At 46.0% G+C, this 18,357-nt stretch overlaps 1 protein-coding gene across 1 annotated transcript in view; it reads left to right on the top strand.

Moving 5' to 3' along the window:
- LOC146809856 (cytosolic phospholipase A2 gamma-like) overlaps positions 1-18,357 on the top strand; it is a 1,073,925-nt gene that overhangs the window by 119,511 nt on the left and 936,057 nt on the right. The window lies entirely within an intron of this gene.

Here is an 18,357-nt window from a genome sequence, read left to right as displayed (position 1 = left end):
CCCCTCTGCTTTCAGATTCTTCTCATCTTTGATCCAGGCTTGGATCTCTTCGGACACTTCGCATCTTCACGGCAGCAGCACTTCTTCGCCAGATCCCATTGAAATCGACGACGCAATCCAACACCAAAAGACATCTATGCACCCGGCTTCCCTGGGTGAGGTAACACGAGTACTCTGGTGCTCCCGTGGGTGCTAGCCCTAGAACTTCCTAAGTCCAAAAGGGTTTGGTCCTGACTCATTTCTAAGTGTCCCTAATCTTTAAAAATGTAACTGCGACTTTCCCCATAGAAGCTAACAGGAGCTCGCGGTTGTGTTCACACACTGCACACGGTCCCCGTGGGTCCCCAGTGTCACTACCTTGGATGGTTTCTTGGGGTCCCAGCGATTCTACAGGCTCTAGGCCTTGTGTCTAGTTAAGTCGTGGTTCTTATACCATTATTTTTGGTTTGCCTCGCACCTAGGACGTGTATTTGTGCTATTTTACTGTGATTATTGAAGTGTAACTTATGTGTTTTGACCTCTAGTCAAATAAAGAGACTAGGAGGGTGTGTTTAGTAATAAATACATATATTTTATATATCTACCTGGTGTGGATATCTTTCATTTAGTGACTCAAGAGATTATAGACTGGTAAAACAAGCTGCTGAAATGAAATGAAATGAATGAAAAAAATATTTAATAAAGCGCACTGCTACCAAGCGGCTTCCTGGCGCTGGGGACCTGGTCAAAGCTCACAGAGGGGATCCGGGGGACCTATGAAGAAAAGGCCTGGGTGAAAAGAAAGGTTTTGAGGGCTTTTCGAAAGTGGGTGTAAATGGGGATGGAACGGATATGGAGTGGAAGGCTGTTCCAGAACTGGAGGGCCAAAACAGAGAGACGAGTGCCACCAGTTCTGGATTTGCGGAAACGGGGGACGCGCAAAAGAAAGAGAGAAGAAGAACGGAGGGTTCGACTAGGGACGTGGGATGAAATAAGGGAGGTGATGTTTTACATTCATTCAAGACTTAGCCTGAAGGCTGCTCTCCATAGCTACCACTAGGATAGCTTTCAATAAAGGTTGTCTTTAACCTATAACCAATAAGGGGTTGTTTGGACTTATACAAGGCACCCACTAGAACTAGTGGACAGCATATATCAGGCCAACTTCTCACAAACCTATATCTCAGTAAGGGGTGCATGCACCACCTTACCCAGGCTGCAGTAGCAGACCTGTGGTGTCATTTTGGAGGGATTTCCAGGGGTGGCATAATATATGCTTCCGCCCCTGGTAGGCCTCAGGGGTACCTATGCCCTAGGTACATAGCATACCATATACTAGGTGTGAGATGTTGGCCTGGCACATGCTGGTCACTAGTTAAAGTGGCCACCTTGCACCAGTCTAATTCAACTCCTATGGTAGATAGGTTTAAGACAACCTTTTAAAGAAAGCTATCCTAGTGGCAGCTGTGGAGAGCAGCCTTCAGACTAAGTCTCAGAGGAAGGTAAAGCAGCTTGTTTTACCTTATAATCTCTTGAATTACCAAATTAAAGGACACCACACAGGTATACATATAAAATGTATATGTATTTATTTCTAGACACACTCTACTAATCTCTTTATGAGATTAGAAGTCAGGAACATATGCACAAATCAATATTTCACAACAAATTAAGCACTTATATGGCTGGGGCCCTAGGGGCGTACCAGACCATATACTAAAAAAGAGGTATAAGAAGAATGACTTGAGAAGGGAGGAGGCCTAAGGTCTTCAGAAGCGCTGGGGCCTCACTAATCCACCCAAGGCAGGTAAATAAAGGACCCACGGGAGACACATGCAGTGTGAGAACACAGCCGTGGATCCCATTAGACTTCAATGGAGCAAGTCGCGGTTGGAATTTTAAAGTTTTAGGGTACTTCGGGAGAGTCTACAAGCAAGTCACTTACAAGGTAAGTAGTTTGAGGGCCAACACACACAGGAGCACCGGAGAGCACGAGTTACCTCACCCAGGGAAGCCGGGTGCATAGGTGTCTTTTGGTGTCGGGTCGCGGTGTCGTTTTCAATGGGAGCCAAAGAAGACTTGCTGCTTGTGAAGACAGGAGAAGTGTCCAGTGGAATCCAAGGCTTGATTCTGAAGAAGGAAGACCTGAAAGCAGAAGGGACAGTGTTCAAAGTCACTTGCCAGTGACCCGGGGCTAGGAAGCTGGATGCCCACAGAAGTCGGGTGTTTTCAGGTGATCCCGGGTGTTTTGACTCTTCAGCCATGAGGTCCAGGAGGCATTGATGATGACCATGAGCTGGATTCGGAGTGTACCATAAAGTCTGCAGCTTACTGAGGTGTCAGCAACCGGATTGCAGCCAACAAGCCTTGGCAACAGCAAGTCTCATGGAAAGTGAAGAAAGTCAGCGGTGCAGACCAGCAAGGTCTGAGGGACTCACCCAGCAAAGGTAAGTCAGGGCAGGCCTGTAGCAATCAGAGGAGCCCTTTGGTTTGATGACAAAGTCTTCAGGGGATCCACAAGCCAACCGGCAAGGCATGGCAAATACACCTCATAACGATTCACTTCACAGGAGCCCACGGTCACTCGGGCCTCTGATTTTCAAAGGAAATCCTGTTGGAGGCTTGGACCACACGTGGTCCAATGCACAAGTTCGTAGAACTTCGTGAAGGGGTAGCACTTGACAATAGTGCACAGTACCCGGGTATTGCTGTTCCTCGTCACTCGTGTGGTCCACTCGCCTCAGGTTTGCTGGGGACTCACAATGGCCATCAAGAAGTCAGGAAATCTACTTCCAGGGCTGCAGGGACTTCAGACTCCGGCGTGAGCGGAAAAGTTTGCCACTGTTGATTCAAAGTTTTGGTGCCTGCCAAGCAGGGGAGTCACTCCTTGACTCCAAGGGAGATTCTTCAGTTTTCCAAAGGTAGTGGAACGTTGAAGGACGAGGATTCTTCGTGTAGAGCGTCGTACAGGGATATCTAGTTTGCAATGGCTAGGGTTCCCTATCTTATACTAAAGGAAAGGGAGGGACTAGCTCTATGACCACTCCTATGGGAGGGTCAGGGCAGTGGGTGGTTATACCCACTTCCCTTTGTCCAGTTTCACACCAGAGCAGGGGCTGGTAGCCCCTGAACCGGTTTGAGCTGGCATATGCACAGAGGAGCCTACTGCTCCCCCAGTGCAGGACCTCAAAGCACTCTAGGAGTGCACCCACCCAGCCCCAATACACTAAATCCTGTCTGGAAGGTGATTACACCTCCCTGTGATAGGATGTCTATTGTTGGGTCTCCTCCACTGCGAGTTTCAGTCAGCAGCAGGAGGGCAGCCCAGTGTCTGTGCTGGTGGCATCCATTTTGTGATGCCAGGGCTCTTCAGGATTCTACCATGTTTCCACAGTCGGTACATGTCTATCCCTCTAGAAGGGTGGGATCATACTCCCACACCAGTTACTGGTGTGGGGGTATGATTCCAAGGCGTTTGACACCAAACTCGACATGTTTTGATGCAGCCATCCCAAGTTAGCATTTACTGCTAGATTATAATGCACTTACGAGTATATGGTTTAACCGCATCCACAAACAGCCACAGAGAATAGACTCTGAGGGCTGCAGAGGGGCCCTGCTCAAGCAGAGGCACCCCCTAACATGTAAACCAAGGACCCTGCCCTCAGGATTGATAGGGCTTGCCTTATGGGGGACTGATGTGTGTGTAAGGTGAGATATAGGGAACCTATACCTCAGTGAGGAGTGCTAACACTATCTCACCCAGGCTGCACTAGCAGGCCTGTGGTGTCAGATTTAGTCTGCTTCCCAGGGGTGGCATAATACATGCTTCAGCCCCTGGTAGGCCTGTGAAGTACCTATGCCCTTGGTACCTAAAGTACCATATATAGGGGCTCATAAGGTACCACAGTATCCAATCACAAGTGCATCTAATATGCACTTCAATCATTTAAGGGAGTAAGCAGATAGGCTGGGGTCCTTGATAGCAGGATCCCAGCCAGACTAGTCAAAAATCATCCAAACACCAGGAGAAAAGTGGGGGCAACCATGCACTCAGATTCCACCTTCCTACACTACGGACTTATAAGGGCACCTCACTATCCAATCTGTGATGTACCTAAGGTACATGGAATCAATTTAGAGAGGAATCAGCTAGGCTCGGGTCCTGAATAGCAGGGCCCCAGTCAGACTAAATTCGAAAAACAGTGTTACAGCAGCAAAAAGTGGGGGTAACCATGTGAAGCAGATCTTGCTCTGCTACAGAAAGAAACTAGAAACATGCAGAAAAAAAGAAGAGAAGTGCAGAAAGAGGCAAGTGAGATGCAGAAAGAGGCAAGAGGGGTGCAGAAAGAAGGAAGAGAAGTGCAGAAAGAGGGAAGAGACATGCAGAAAGAGGGAACAGGTGTATAGAAAGAGGCAAGAGGGATGCAGAAAGAAGCAAGAGAGGTACAAAAAGAGAGAACAGGGGTACAGAGAGAAGCAATACAGGTGTGGAAAGAGGAAAGAGAAGAGCAGAAAGAGGCAAGACAGGGGCAGAAACAGGCTGTAGAGGTGGAAAAAGAGGGACAGGAGTGCAGAAAGAAGCAAGAGAGGTATAGAAAGAGGCAAGAGGGTGCAGAAAAAAGCAAGAGAGGTGCAGAAAGAAGCAAGAGGCAAGGGGAGTGCAGAAAGAAGCAACAGAGGTACATAAATTGACAAGAGATCTGCACAAAGAGGAAACAGGAGTGCAGAAAGAGGCAAGAGAGGTAGAGAAAGAGGCAAGAGATTTGCAGAAAGAGGAAAGAGAGGTGCAGAAAGAGGCAAGAGGGGTTCAGAAAGAAAACAGAGAGGTGCAGAAAGAGGGAATAGATGTGCAGAAAGAAGGAATAAATGTGCAGAAAGAGGGAAGAGAGGTGCAGAAAAAAGGTAGATAAGTGCAGAAAGAGGCAAGTCAGATGCAGAAAGAAGCAAGAAAGGTACAGAAATAAGCAAAAGAGGTACAGAAAGAGGCAAGAGAAGTATGGAACACAACAACAGTGGTACAGAAAGAGGCAAGAGAAGTACAGAAAGATGCAAGAGAGTATTAGAAAGAGGGAAGAAGGGTACAGAAAGAGAGAAAGAAGAAGGGTGCAGAAAGAGGCACGTGGAATGCAGAAAGAGGCAACGGAAGTGCAGAAAGAAGCAACAGAGGTATATAAATTGGCAAGAGATCTGCATAAAGAGGGAACAGGGGTGTAGAAAGAGGGAAGAGAGATGCAGTAAGACGGAAGAGGGGTGCAGAAAGAGGCAAGAGGGCTGCTGAAAAAGGAAGAGGGGTGTCGAAAGAACCAAGAGAAGTGTAAAAAGAACCACCAGATGGGTAGAAAGAGGCAAGAGGGGTGGAGAAAGAGGCAAGAGAGGTACAGAAAGAGAGAACAGGGGTGCAGAAAGAGGCAAGAGGTACGCAGAAAGAAGCAACAGAGGTGCAGAAAGAAGCAAGAGAAGTGATGTAAGAGACAAGAGAGTTGCAGAAAGAAACAAGCAAGGTACAGAAAAAAGGAAGAGAAGTGCAGAGAGAGGCAAGTGAGATGCAGAAAGAGGCAAGACAGGTGCAGAAAGAGGCAAGATTGGTGCAGAAAGAGGCAAGTGAAGCACAAAAAGAGGCAAGAGGGGTGCAGAAACAAGCAGGAAAGGTGTAGAAAGAGGCAAAGAGAGTTGCAGAAAGAGGAAAGAGAGGTGCAGAAAGAGGCAAGGGAAGTGCAGAAAGAAGCAACAGAGGTACATGAATTGGCAAGAGATCTGCACAAAGAGGGAACAGGAGTGCAGAAAGAGGCAAGAGAGGTGCAGAAAGAGGCAAGAGAGTTGCAGAAAGAGGAAAGAGAGGTGCAGAAAGAGGCAAGAGGGGTGCAGAAAGAAAACAAAGAGGTGCAGAAAGAGGGATAGATGTGCAGAAAGAAGTAATAACTGTGCAGAAAGAGGGAACAGGGGTGCAGAAAGAGGGAAGAGAGTTGCAGAAAAAAGGTAGAGAAGTGCAGAAAGAGGCAAGTGAGATGCAGAAAGAAGCAAGAGAGGTACAGAAATATGCAAAAGAGGTACAGAAAGAAGCAAGAGAAGTGATGAAAGAGAAAAGAGTTGCAGAAGCAGGCAAAACAGTGCAGAAAGAGGCAAGAGAAGGGCTGAAAGAAGCAACAAGGGGCAGAAAGAAACAAGAGAAGAAATAAAACAGGCAATAGATTGGCAGAAAGAATCAAGAAAGGTGCAGAAAAAAAGAAGAGAAGTGCAGAAAGAGGCAAGTGAGATGCAGAAATACACCAGTCAGGTGCAGAAAGAGGGAAGAGAGGTGCAGAAAGAGGCAAGTTAAGTGCAGAAAGAGGCAAGTGAAGTGCAGAAAGAGGCAAGAGAATTGCAGAAAGAGGAAAGAGAGGTGCAGAAAGAGGCAAGGGAAGTGCAGAAAGAAGCAACAGAGGTACATGAATTGGCAAGAGATCTGCACAAAGAGGGAACAGGAGTGCAGAAAGAGGCAAGAGAGGTGCAGAAAGAGGCAAGAGAGTTGCAGAAAGAGGAAAGAGAGGTGCAGAAAGAGGCAAGAGGGGTGCAGAAAGAAAACAAAGAGGTGCAGAAAGAGGGATAGATGTGCAGAAAGAAGTAATAACTGTGCAGAAAGAGGGAACAGGGGTGCAGAAAGAGGGAAGAGAGTTGCAGAAAAAAGGTAGAGAAGTGCAGAAAGAGGCAAGTGAGATGCAGAAAGAAGCAAGAGAGGTACAGAAATATGCAAAAGAGGTACAGAAAGAAGCAAGAGAAGTGATGAAAGAGAAAAGAGTTGCAGAAGCAGGCAAAACAGTGCAGAAAGAGGCAAGAGAAGGGCTGAAAGAAGCAACAAGGGGCAGAAAGAAACAAGAGAAGAAATAAAACAGGCAATAGATTGGCAGAAAGAATCAAGAAAGGTGCAGAAAAAAAGAATAGAAGTGCAGAAAGAGGCAAGTGAGATGCAGAAATACACCAGTCAGGTGCAGAAAGAGGGAAGAGAGGTGCAGAAAGAGGCAAGTGAAGTGCAGAAAGAGGCAAGAGAATTGCAGAAAGAGGAAAGAGAGGTGTGAAAAGAGGCAAGGGAAGTGCAGAAAGAAGCAACAGAGGTACATAAATTGGCAAGAGATCTGCACAAAGAGAGAACAGGAGTGCAGAAAGAGGCAAGAGAGGTACAGCAAGAGGCAAGAGAGTTGCAGAAAGAGGAAAGAGAGGTACAGAAAGAGGCAAGAGGGGTGCAGAAAGAAAACAGAGAGGTGCAGAAAGAAGGAATAGATGTGCAGAAAGAAGGAATAAATATGCAGAAAGAGGGAACTGTGCTGCAGAAAAAGGGAAGAGAGGTGCATAAAAAAGGTAGAGAAGTGCAGAAAAAGACAAGTGAGATGCAGAAAGAAGCAAGAGAGGTGCAGAAATAAGCAAAAGAGGTACAGAAAGAGGCAAGAGAAGTACGGAACACAACAACAGTGGTGCAGAAAAGGGAAGGGAAGTACAGAAAGATGCAAGAGAGTTTTAGAAAGAGGGAAGAGGGGTGCAGAAAGAGAGAAAGAAGAATGGTGCAGAAAGAGGCACGTGGAATGCAGAAAGAGGCAAGGGAAGTGCAGAAAGAAGCAACAGAGGTATATAAATTGGCAAGAGAGTTGCAGAAAGAGGGAACAGGGGTGCAGAAAGAGGGAAGATAGATGCAGTAAGAGGGAAGAGGGATGCAGAAAGAGGGAAGAGGGGTGAGGAAAAAAGAAAGAGGGGTGTCGAAAAAAGCAAGAGAAGTGTAAAAAGATCCACCAGAGGTGCAGAAAGAGGAAGGAGGGGTGGAGAAAGAGGCAAGAGAGGTACAAAAAGAGACAACAGGGGTGCAGAAAGAGGCAAGAGGTATGCAGAAAGAAGCAACAGAGGTGCAGAAAGAAGAACGAGAAGTGAAGTAAGAGACAAGAGAGTTTGAGAAAGAAACAAGCAAGGTACAGAAAAAAGGAAGAGAAGTGCAGAGAGAGGCAAGTGAGATGCAGAAAGAGGCAAGACAGGTGCAGAAAGAGGCAAGATTGGTGCAGAAAGAGGCAAGAGAAGTTCAGAAAGAGGCAAGAAAGGTACAGAAAGAGGCAGGAGAGGTGCAGAAAGAGGCAAGAGAGATACAGACAGACAGAAGAGGGGTGCAGAAAGATAGAAGAAGAATGCAGAAAGAAGCAACAGAGGTGCCGAAAGAAGCAAGAGCAGTGATGAAAGAGAAAAGAGTTGCAGAAACAGGCAAAACAGTGCATAACGAGGCAAGAGAAATGCTGAAAGAAGCAACAAGGGGCAGCAAGAAGCAAGAGAAACAATGAAACAGACAAGAGAGTTGCAGAAAGAATCAAGAAAGGTGCAGACAAAAAGAAGAGAAGTGCAGAAAGAGGCAAGTGAGATGTAGAAATACACCAGGCAGGTGCTGAAAGAGGGAAGAGAGGTTCAGAAACAGACAAGTGAAGTGCAGAAAGAGGCAAGAGAGTTGCAGAAAGAGGAAAGAGAGGTGCAGAAAGAGGCAAGGGAAGTGCAGAAAGAAGCAACAGAGGTACATAGAAAGGCAAGAGATCTGCTCAAAGAGGGAGCAGGAGTGCAGAAAGAGGCAAGAGAGGTGCAGAAAGAGGCAAGAGAGTTGCAGAAAGAGGAAAGAGAGGTGCAGAAAGAGGCAAGAGGGGTGCAGAAAGAAAACAGAGAGGTGCAGAAAGAGGGATAGATGTGCAGAAAGAAGGAATAACTGCAGAAAGAGGGAACAGGGGTGCAGAAAGAGGGAAGAGAGGTGCAGAAAAAAGGTAGAGAAGTGCAGAAAGAGGCAAGTGAGATGCAGAAATAAGCAAGAGAGGTACAGAAATAAGCAAAAGAGGTAAAGAAAGAATCAAGAGAAGTGATGAAAGAGAAAAGAGTTGCAGAAGCAGGCAAAACAGTGCAGAAAGAGGCAAGAGAAGTGCTGAAAGAAGCAACAAGGGGCAGAAAGAAACAAGAGAGGAAATAAAACAGGCAATATATTGGCAGAAAGAATCAAGAAAGGTGCAGAAAAAAAGAAGAGAAGTGCAGAAAGAGGCAAGTGAGATGCAGAAATACACCAATCAGGTGCAGAAAGAGGGAAGAGAGGTGCAGAAAGAGGCAAGTGAAGTGCAGAAAGAGGCAAGATAGTTGCAGAAAGAGGAAAGAGAGGTGTGAAAAGAGGCAAGGGAAGTGCAGAAAGAAGCAACAGAGGTACATAAATTGGCAAGAGATCTGCACAAAGAGAGAACAGGAGTGCAGAAAGAGGCAACAGAGGTACAGCAAGAGGCAAGAGAGTTGCAGAACGAGGAAAGAGAGGTACAGAAAGAGGCAAGAGGGGTGCAGAAAGAAAACAGAGAGGTGCAGAAAGAGGGAATAGATGTGCAGAAAGAAGGAATAAATATGAAGAAAGAGGGACCTGTGCTGCAAAAAGAGGGAAGAGAGGTGCAGAAAAAAGGTAGAGAAGTGCAGAAAAAGGCAATTGAGATGCAGAAAGAAGCAAGAGAGGTGCAGAAATAAGCAAAAGAGGTACAGAAAGAGGCAAGAGAAGTACGGAACACAACAACAGTGGTGCAGAAAAGGGAAGGGAAGTACAGAAAGATGCAAGAGAGTTTTAGAAAGAGGGAAGAGGGGTGCAGAAAGAGAGAAAGAAGAATGGTGCAGAAAGAGGCACGTGGAATGCAGAAAGAGGCAAGGGAAGTGCCGAAAGAAACAACAGAGGTATATAAATTGACAAGAGAGTTGCACAAAGAGGGAACAGGGGTGCAGAAAGAGGGAAGATAGATGCAGTAAGATGGAAGAGGGTTGCAGAAAGAGGGAAGAGGGTGCTGAAAAAAGAAAGAGGGGTGTCGAAAGAAACAAGAGAAGTGTAAAAAGAACCACCAGAGGTGCAGAAAGAGGCAGGAGGGTGGAGAAAGAGGCAAGAGAGGGCAGAAAGAGAGAACAGGGGTGCAGAAAGAAGCAAGAGGTATGCAGAAAGAAGCAACAGAGGTGCAGAAAGAAGCAAGAGAAGTGATGTAAGAGACAAGAGAGTTGCAGAAAGAAACAAGCAAAGTACAGAAAAAACGAAGAGAAGTGCAGAGAGAGGTAAGTGAGATGCAGAAAGAGGCAAGACAGGTGCAGAAAGAGGCAAGATTGGTGCAGAAAGAGGCAAGAGAAGTACAGGAAGAGGCAAGAGAGTTTTAGAAGAGGGAAGAGGGGTGCAGAAAGAGAGAGAGAAGAAGGGTACAGAAAGAGGCACGTGGATTACAGAAAAAGGCGAGGGAAGTGCAGAAATAAGCAACAGAGGTATATGAATTGGCAAGAGATCTGCACAAAGAGGGAACAGGGGTGCAGAAAGAGGGAAGAGAGATGCAGTAAGAGGGAAGAGGGGTGCAGAAAGAGGGAAGAGGGGTCCTGAAAAAAGAAAGAGGCGTGTCGAAAGAAGCAAGAGAAGTGTAAAAAGAACCACCAGAGGTGCAGAAAGAGGCAGGAGGGGTGGAGAAAGAGGCAAGAGAGGTACAGAAAGAGAGAACAGGGGTGTAGAAAGAGGCAAGAGTATGCAGATAGAAGCAACATAGGTGCAGAAAGAAGCAACATAAGTGATGTAAGAGACAAGAGAGTTGCAGAAAGAAACAAGCAAGGTACAGAAAAAATGAAGAGAAGTGCAGAGAGAGGCAAGTGAGATGCAGAAAGAGGCAAGACAGGTGCAGAAAGAGGCAAGACTGGTTCAGAAAGAGGCAAGAGAAGTACAGGAAGAGGCAAGAAAGGTACAGAAAGAGGCAGAAGAGGTGCAGAAAGAGGGACAGGAGTGCATAAAGAGGAAAGAAAGATACAGACAGACAGAAGGGGGGTGCAGAAAGATAGAAGAAGGATACAGAAAGAAGCAACAGAGGTGCAGAAAGAAACAAGAGAAGTGATGAAAGAGACAAGAGTTGCAGAAGCAGGCAAAACAGTGCAGAAAGAGGCAAGAGAAATGCTGAAAGAAGCAACAAAGAGCAGAAAGAAGCACGAGAAGCAATGAAACAGACAAGAAAGTTGCAGAACGAATCAAGAAAGGTATAGAAAAGAAGAGAAGTGCAGAAAGAGGCAAGTGAGATGCAGAAATACACCAGTCAGGTGCAGAAAGAGGGAAGAGAGGTGCAGAAACAGGCAAGTGAAGTGCAGAAAGAGGCAAGAGAGTTGCAGAAAGAGGAAAGAGAGGTGCAGAAAGAGGCAAGGGAAGTGCAGAAAGAAACAACAGAGGTACATAGATTGGCAAGACATCTGCACAAAGATTGAACAGGAGTGCAGAAAGAGGCAAGAGAGGTGCAGAAAGAGGCAAGAGAGTTGCAGAAAGAGGAAAGAGCGGTGCAGAAAGAGGCAAGAGGGGTGCAGAAAGAAAACAGAGAGGTGCAGAAAAAGGGAATAGATGTGCAGAAGGAAGGAATAAATGTGCAGAATGAGGGAACAGGGATGCAGAAAGAGGGAAGAGAGGTGCAGAAAAAAGGTAGAGAAGTGCAGAAAGAGGCAAGTGAGATGCAGAAAGAAGCAAGAGAGGTGCAGAAATAAGCAAAAGAGGTACAGAAAGAGGCAAGAGAAGTACAGAACACAGCAACAGTGGTGCAGAAACAGGCAAGAGAAGTACAGAAAGATGCAAGAGAGTTTTAGAAAGAGGGAAGAGAGTTTTAGAAAGAGGGAGGAGGGGTGCAGAAAGAGGCACGTGGAATGCAGAAAGAGGCAACAGAAGTGCAGATAGAAGCAACAGAGGTATATAAATTGGCAAGACATCTGCACAAAGAGGGAACAGGGGTGTAGAAAGAGGGAAGAAAGATGCAGTAAGACAGAAGAGGGGTGCAGAAAGAGGCAAGAGGGGTGCTGAAAAAATGAAGAGGGGTGTCGAAAGAACCAAGAGAAGTGTAAAAAGAACCACCAGAGGTGCTGAAAGAGGCAAGAGGGGTGGAGAAAGAGGCAAGAGAAGTACAGAAAGAGAGAACAGGGATGCAGAAAGAGGCAAGAGGTACACAGAAATAAGCAACAGAGGTGCAGAAAGAAGCAAGAGTAGTGATGTAAGAGACAAGAGAGTTGCAGAAAGAAACAAGCAAGGTACAGAAAAAAGGAAGAGAAGTGAAGAGAGAGGAAAGTGAGATGCAGAAAGAGGCAAGACAGGTGCAGAAACAGGCAAGATTGGTGCCGAAAGAGGTAAGTGAAGCACAGAAAGAGGCAAGAGGGGTGCAGAAAGAGGCAAGTTTGGTGCAGAAAGAGGCAAGTGAAGCACAAAAAGAGGCAAGAGGGGTGCAGAAACAAGCAGGAAAGGTGCAGAAAGAGGCAAGAGAGTTGCAGAAAGAGGAAAGAGAGGTGCAGAAAGAGGCAAGGGAAGTGCAGAAAGAAGCAACAGAGGTACATAAATTGGCAAGAGATCTGCACAAAAAGGGAACAGGAGTGCAGAAAGAGGCAAGAGAGGTGCAGAAAGAGGCAAGAGAGTTGCAGAAAGAGGAAAGAGAGGTGCAGAAAGAGGCAAGAGGGGTGCAGAAAGAAAACAGAGAGGTGCAGAAAGAGGGATAGATGTGCAGAAAGAAGGAATAACTGCAGAAAGAGGGAACAGGGGTGCAGAAAGAGGGAAGAGAGGTGCAGAAAAAAGGTAGAGAAGTGCAGAAAGAGGCAAGTGAGATGCAGAAATAAGCAAGAGAGGTACAGAAATAAGCAAAAGAGGTAAAGAAAGAATCAAGAGAAGTGATGAAAGAGAAAAGAGTTGCAGAAGCAGGCAAAACAGTGCAGAAAGAGGCAAGAGAAGTGCTGAAAGAAGCAACAAGGGGCAGAAAGAAACAAGAGAGGAAATAAAACAGGCAATAGATTGGCAGAAAGAATCAAGAAAGGTGCAGAAAAAAAGAAGAGAAGTGCAGAAAGAGGCAAGTAAGATGCAGAAATACACCAGTCAGGTGCAGAAAGAGGGAAGAGAGGTGCAGAAAGAGGCAAGTGAAGTGCAGAAAGAGGCAAGAGAGTTGCAGAAAGAGGAAAGAGAGGTGTGAAAAGAGGCAAGGGAAGTGCAGAAAGAAGCAACAGAGGTAAATAAATTGGCAAGAGATCTGCACAAAGAGAGAACAGGAGTGCAGAAAGAGGCAACAGAGGTACAGCAAGAGGCAAGAGAGTTGCAGAACGAGGAAAGAGAGGTACAGAAAGAGGCAAGAGGGGTGCAGAAAGAAAACAGAGAGGTGCAGAAAGAGGGAATAGATGTGCAGAAAGAAGGAATAAATATGAAGAAAGAGGGAACTGTGCTGCAAAAAGAGGGAAGAAATGTGCAGAAAAAAGGTAAAGAAGTGCAGAAAAAGGCAATTGAGATGCAGAAAGAAGCAAGAGAGGTGCATAAATAAGCAAAAGAGGTACAGAAAGAGGCAAGAGAAGTACGGAACACAACAACAGTGGTGCAGAAAAGGGAAGGGAAGTACAGAAAGATGCAAGAGAGTTTTAGAAAGAGGGAAGAGGGGTGCAGAAAGAGAGAAAGAAGAATGGTGCAGAAAGAGGCACGTGGAATGCAGAAAGAGGCAAGGGAAGTGCAGAAAGAAGCAACAGAGGTATATAAATTGGCAAGAGAGTTGCACAAAGAGGGAACAGGGGTGCAGAAAAAGGGAAGATAGATGCAGTAAGAGGGAAGAGGGGTGCAGAAAGAGGGAAGAGGGTGCTGAAAAAAGAAAGAGGGGTGTCGAAAGAAACAAGAGAAGTGTAAAAAGAACCACCAGAGGTGCAGAAAGAGGCAGGAGAGTGGAGAAAGAGGCAAGAGAGGGACAGAAAGAGAGAACAGGGGTGCAGAAAGAAGCAAGAGGTATGCAGAAAGAAGCAACAGAGGTGCAGAAAGAAGCAAGAGAAGTGATGTAAGAGACAAGAGAGTTGCAGAAAGAAACAAGCAAAGTACAGAAAAAACGAAGAGAAGTGCAGAGAGAGGCAAGTGAGATGCAGAAAGAGGCAAGACAGGTGCAGAAAGAGGCAAGATTGGTGCAGAAAGAGGCAAGAGAAGTACAGGAAGAGGCAAGAGAGTTTTAGAAAGAGGGAAGAGGGGTGCAGAAAGAGAGAGAGAAGAAGGGTGCAGAAAGAGGCACGTGGATTACAGAAAAAGGCGAGGGAAGTGCAGAAATAAGCAACAGAGGTATATGAATTGGCAAGAGATCTGCACAAAGAGGGAACAGGGGTGCAGAAAGAGGGAAGAGAGATGCAGTAAGAGGGAAGAGGGGTGCAGAAAGAGGGAAGAGGGGTCCTGAAAAAAGAAAGAGGCATGTCGAAAGAAGCAAGAGAAGTGTAAAAAGAACCACCAGAGGTGCAGAAAGAGGCAAGAGAGGTACAGAAAGAGAGAACAGGGGTGTAGAAAGAGGCAAGAGTATGCAGATAGAAGCAACATAGGTGCAGAAAGAAGCAACATAAGTGATGTAAGAGACAAGAGAGTTGCAGAAAGAAAAAAGCAAGGTACAGAAAAAATGAAGAGAAGTGCAGAGAGGGGCAAGTGAGATGCAGAAAGAGGCAAGACAGGTGCAGAAAGAGGCAAGATTGGTTCAGAAAGAGGCAAGAGAAGTACAGGAAGAGGCAAGAAAGGTACAGAAAGAGGCAGAAGAGGTGCAGAAAGAGGGACAGGAGTGCATAAAGAGGAAAGAGAGATACAGACAGACAGAAGGGGGTGCAGAAAGATAGAAGAAGGATACAGAAAGAAGCAACAGAGGTGCAGAAAGAAACAAGAGAAGTGATGAAAGAGACAAGAGGTGCAGAAGCAGGCAAAACAGTGCAGAAAGAGGCAAGAGAAATGCTGAAAGAAGCAACAAAGAGCAGAAAGAAGCACGAGAAGCAATGAAACAGACAAGAAAGTTGCAGACCGAATCAAGAAAGGTATAGAAAAGAAGAAGAGAAGTGCAGAAAGAGGCAAGTGAGATGCAGAAATACACCAGTCAGGTGCAGAAAGAGGGAAGAGAGGTGCAGAAACAGGCAAGTGAAGTGCAGAAAGAGGCAAGAGAGTTGCAGAAAGAGGAAAGAGAGGTGCAGAAAGAGGCAAGGGAAGTGCAGAAAGAAGCAACAGAGGTACATAGATTGGCAAGACATCTGCACAAAGATTGAACAGGAGTGCAGAAAGAGGCAAGAGAGGTGCAGAAAGAGGCAAAAGAGTTGCAGAAAGAGGAAAGAGCGGTGCAGAAAAAGGCAATAGGGGTGCAGAAAGAAAACAGAGAGGTGCAGAAAAAGGGAATAGATGTGCAGAAAGAAGGAACAAATGTGCCGAATGAGGGAACAGGGATGCCGAAAGAGGGAAGAGAGGTGCAGAAAAAAGGTAGAGAAGTGCAGAAAGAGGCAAGTGAGATGCAGAAAGAAGCAAGAGAGGTGCAGAAATAAGCAAAAGAGGTACAGAAAGAGGCAAGAGAAGTACAGAACACAGAAACAGTGGTGCAGAAACAGGCAAGAGAAGTACAGAAATATGCAAGAGAGTTTTAGAAAGAGGAAAGAGGGGTGCAGAAAGATAAAGAAGAAGGGTGCTGAAAGAGGCATGTGGAATGCAGAAAGAGGCAAGGGAAGTGCAGAAAGAAGCAACAGAGGTATATAAATTGGCAAGAGATCTGCACAAAAAGGGAACAGGGGTGCAGAAAGAGGGAAGATAGATGCAGTAAAAGGGAAGAGAGGTGCAGAATGAGGCAAGAGGGGTGCTGAAAAAAGGAAGAGGGTTGTCGATAGAAGCAAGAGAAGTGTAAAAAGAACCACCAGAGGTGCAGAAAGATGCAAGAGGGGTGGAGAACGAGGCAAGAGAGGTACAGAAACAGAGTACAGGGGTGCAGAAAGAAGCAACAGAGGTGCAGAAAGAAGCAAGATAAGTGATGTAAGAGACAAGAGAGTTGCAGGAAGAAACAAGCAAGATACAGAAAAAAAGAGGAGAAGTGCAGAGAGAGGCAAGTGAGATGCAGAAAGAGGCAAGACAGGTGCAGAAAGAGGCAAGATTGGTGCAGAAAGAGGCAAGTGAAGCACAGAAAGAGGCAAGAGGGATGCATAAACAGACAGGAGAGGTGCAGAAAGAGGGAACAGGGGTGCAGAAAGAAGCAACACAGGTGCAGAAAGAGGCAAGAGAAGTACAGGAAGAGGCAAGAAAGGTACAGAAAGAGGCAGGAGAGGTGCAGAAAGAGGGACAGGAGTGCATAAGGAAGCAAGAGAGACTTAGACAGACAGAAGAGGGGTGCAGAAAGATAGAAGAAGGATGCAGAAAGAAGCAACAGAGGTGGAGAAAGAAGTAAGAGAAGTGATGAAAGAGACAAGAGTTGCAGAAGCAGGCAAAACCGTGCAGAAAGAGGCAAGAGAAATGCTGAAAGAAGCAACAAGGGGCAGAAAGAAGCAAGAGAAGCAATGAAACAGAGAAGAGAGTTGCAGAAAGAATCAAGAAAGGTGCAGAAAAAAGAAGAGAAGTGCAGAAAGAGGCAAGTGAGATGCAGAAATACACCAGTCAGATGCAGAAAGAGGGAAGAGAGGTGCAGAAACAGGCAAGTGAAATACAGAAAGAGGCAAGAGAGTTGCAGAAAGAGGAAAGAGAGGTGCAGAAAGAGGCAAGGGAAGTGCAGAAAGAAGCAACAGAGGTACATATATTGGCAAGAGATCTGCACAATGAGGGAACAGGAGTGCAGAAAGAGGCAAGAGAGGTGCAGACGGAGGCAAGAGATTTGCAGAAAGAGGAAAGAGAGGTGCAGAAAGAGGCAAGAGGGGTGCAGAAAGAAAACAGAGAGGTGCAGAAAGAGGGAATAGATGTGCAGAAAGAAGGAATAAATGTGGTGAAAGAGGGAACAGGAGTGCAGATTGAGGGAAGAGAGGTGCAGAAAAAAGGTAGAGAAGTGCAGAAAGAGGCAAGTGAGATGCAGAAAGAAGCAAGAGAGGTGCAGAAATAAGCAAAAGAGGTGCAGAAAGAGGCAAGAGAAGTATGGAAAGATGCAAGAGAGTTTTAGAAAGAGGGAAGAGGGGTGCAGAAAAAGAGAAAGAAGAAGGGTGCAGAAAGAGGCACGTCGAATGCAGAAAGAGGCAGGGGAAGTGCAGAAAGAAGCAACAGAGGTATATAAATTGGCAAGAGATCTGCACAAAGAGGGAACAAGGGTGCAGAAAGAGGGAAGAGAGTTGCAGTAAGAGGGAAGAAAGGTGCAGAAAGAGGCAAGAGGGGTGCTCAAAAAAGGAAAAGGGGTGTCGAAAGAAGCAAGAGAAGTGTAAAAAGAACCAACAGAGGTGCAGAAAGAGGCAAGTGGGTGGAGAAAGAGGCAAGAGAGGTACATACAGAAAACAGGGGTACAGAAAGAGGCAAAAGGTATGCAGAAAGAAGCAACAGAGGTGCAGAAAGAAGCAAGTGAAGTGATGTAAGAGACAAGAGTGTTGCAGAAAAAAACAAGCAAGGTACAGAAAAAAGGAAGAGAAGTGCAGAGAGAGGCAAGTGAGATGCAGAAAGAGACAAGACAGGTGCAAAAAGAGGTAAGATTGGTGCAGAAAGAGGAAAGTGAAACACAGAACGAGGCAACAGGGGTGTGGAAAGAGGCAGGAGAGGTGCAGAAAGAGGCAAGAGAGTTGCAGAAAGAGGAAAGAGAGGTGCAGAAAGAGGCAAGGGATGTACAGAAAGAAGCAACAGAGGTACATAAATTGGAAAGAGATCTGCACAAAGAGGACACATGAGTGCAGAGAGAGGCAAGAGAGGTGCAGAAAGAGGCAAGAGAGTTGCAGAAAGAGGAAAGATGTGCAGAAAGAGGCTAGAGGGGTGCAGAAAGAAAACAGAGAGGTGCAGAAAGAGGGAATAGATGTGCAGAAAGAAGGAATAAATGTGCAGAAAATAGGTAGAGAAGTGCAGAAAGAGGGAAGAGAGGTGCAGAAAAAAGGCAGAGAAGTGCAGAAAGAGGCAAGTGAGATGCAGAAAGACGCAAGAGAGGTGCAGAAATAAGCAAAAGAGGTACAGAAAGAGGCAAGAGAAGTATGGAACACAACAAAAGTAGTGCAGAAAGAGGCAAGAGAAGTACAGAAAGATGCAAGAGAGTTTTAGAAAGAGGGAAGAGTGGTACAGATAGAGAGAAAGAAGAAGGGTGCAGAAAGAGACACGTGGAATGCAGAAAGAGGCAAGGGAAGTGCAGAAAGAAGCAACAGAGGTACGTAAATTTTGCAAGAGATCTGCACAAAGAGGGAACAGGGGTGCAGAAAGAGGCAAGAGGTGCAGAAAGAGGGAAGGGATGTGCAGAAAGAAGGAATAAATGTGCAGAAAGAGGAAACAGGGTTGCAGAAAGAGGGAAGAGAGGTGCAGAAAAAAGGTAGAGAAGCGCAGAAAGAGGCAAGTGCGATGCAGAAAGAAGCAAGAGAGGTGCAGAAATAAGCAAAAGAGGTACAGAAAGAGGCAAGAGAAGTATGGAACACAACAGAAGTGGTGCAGAAAGAGGCAAGAGAAGTACAGAAAGATGCAAGAGGGTTTTAGAAAGAGGG

The sequence above is a fragment of the Triturus cristatus genome, chromosome 7 (genome assembly GCF_964204655.1).
Source record: "Triturus cristatus chromosome 7, aTriCri1.1, whole genome shotgun sequence".
NCBI lineage: Eukaryota > Metazoa > Chordata > Amphibia > Caudata > Salamandridae > Triturus > Triturus cristatus.
This window is presented reverse-complemented; position numbering and strand designations above follow the sequence as displayed.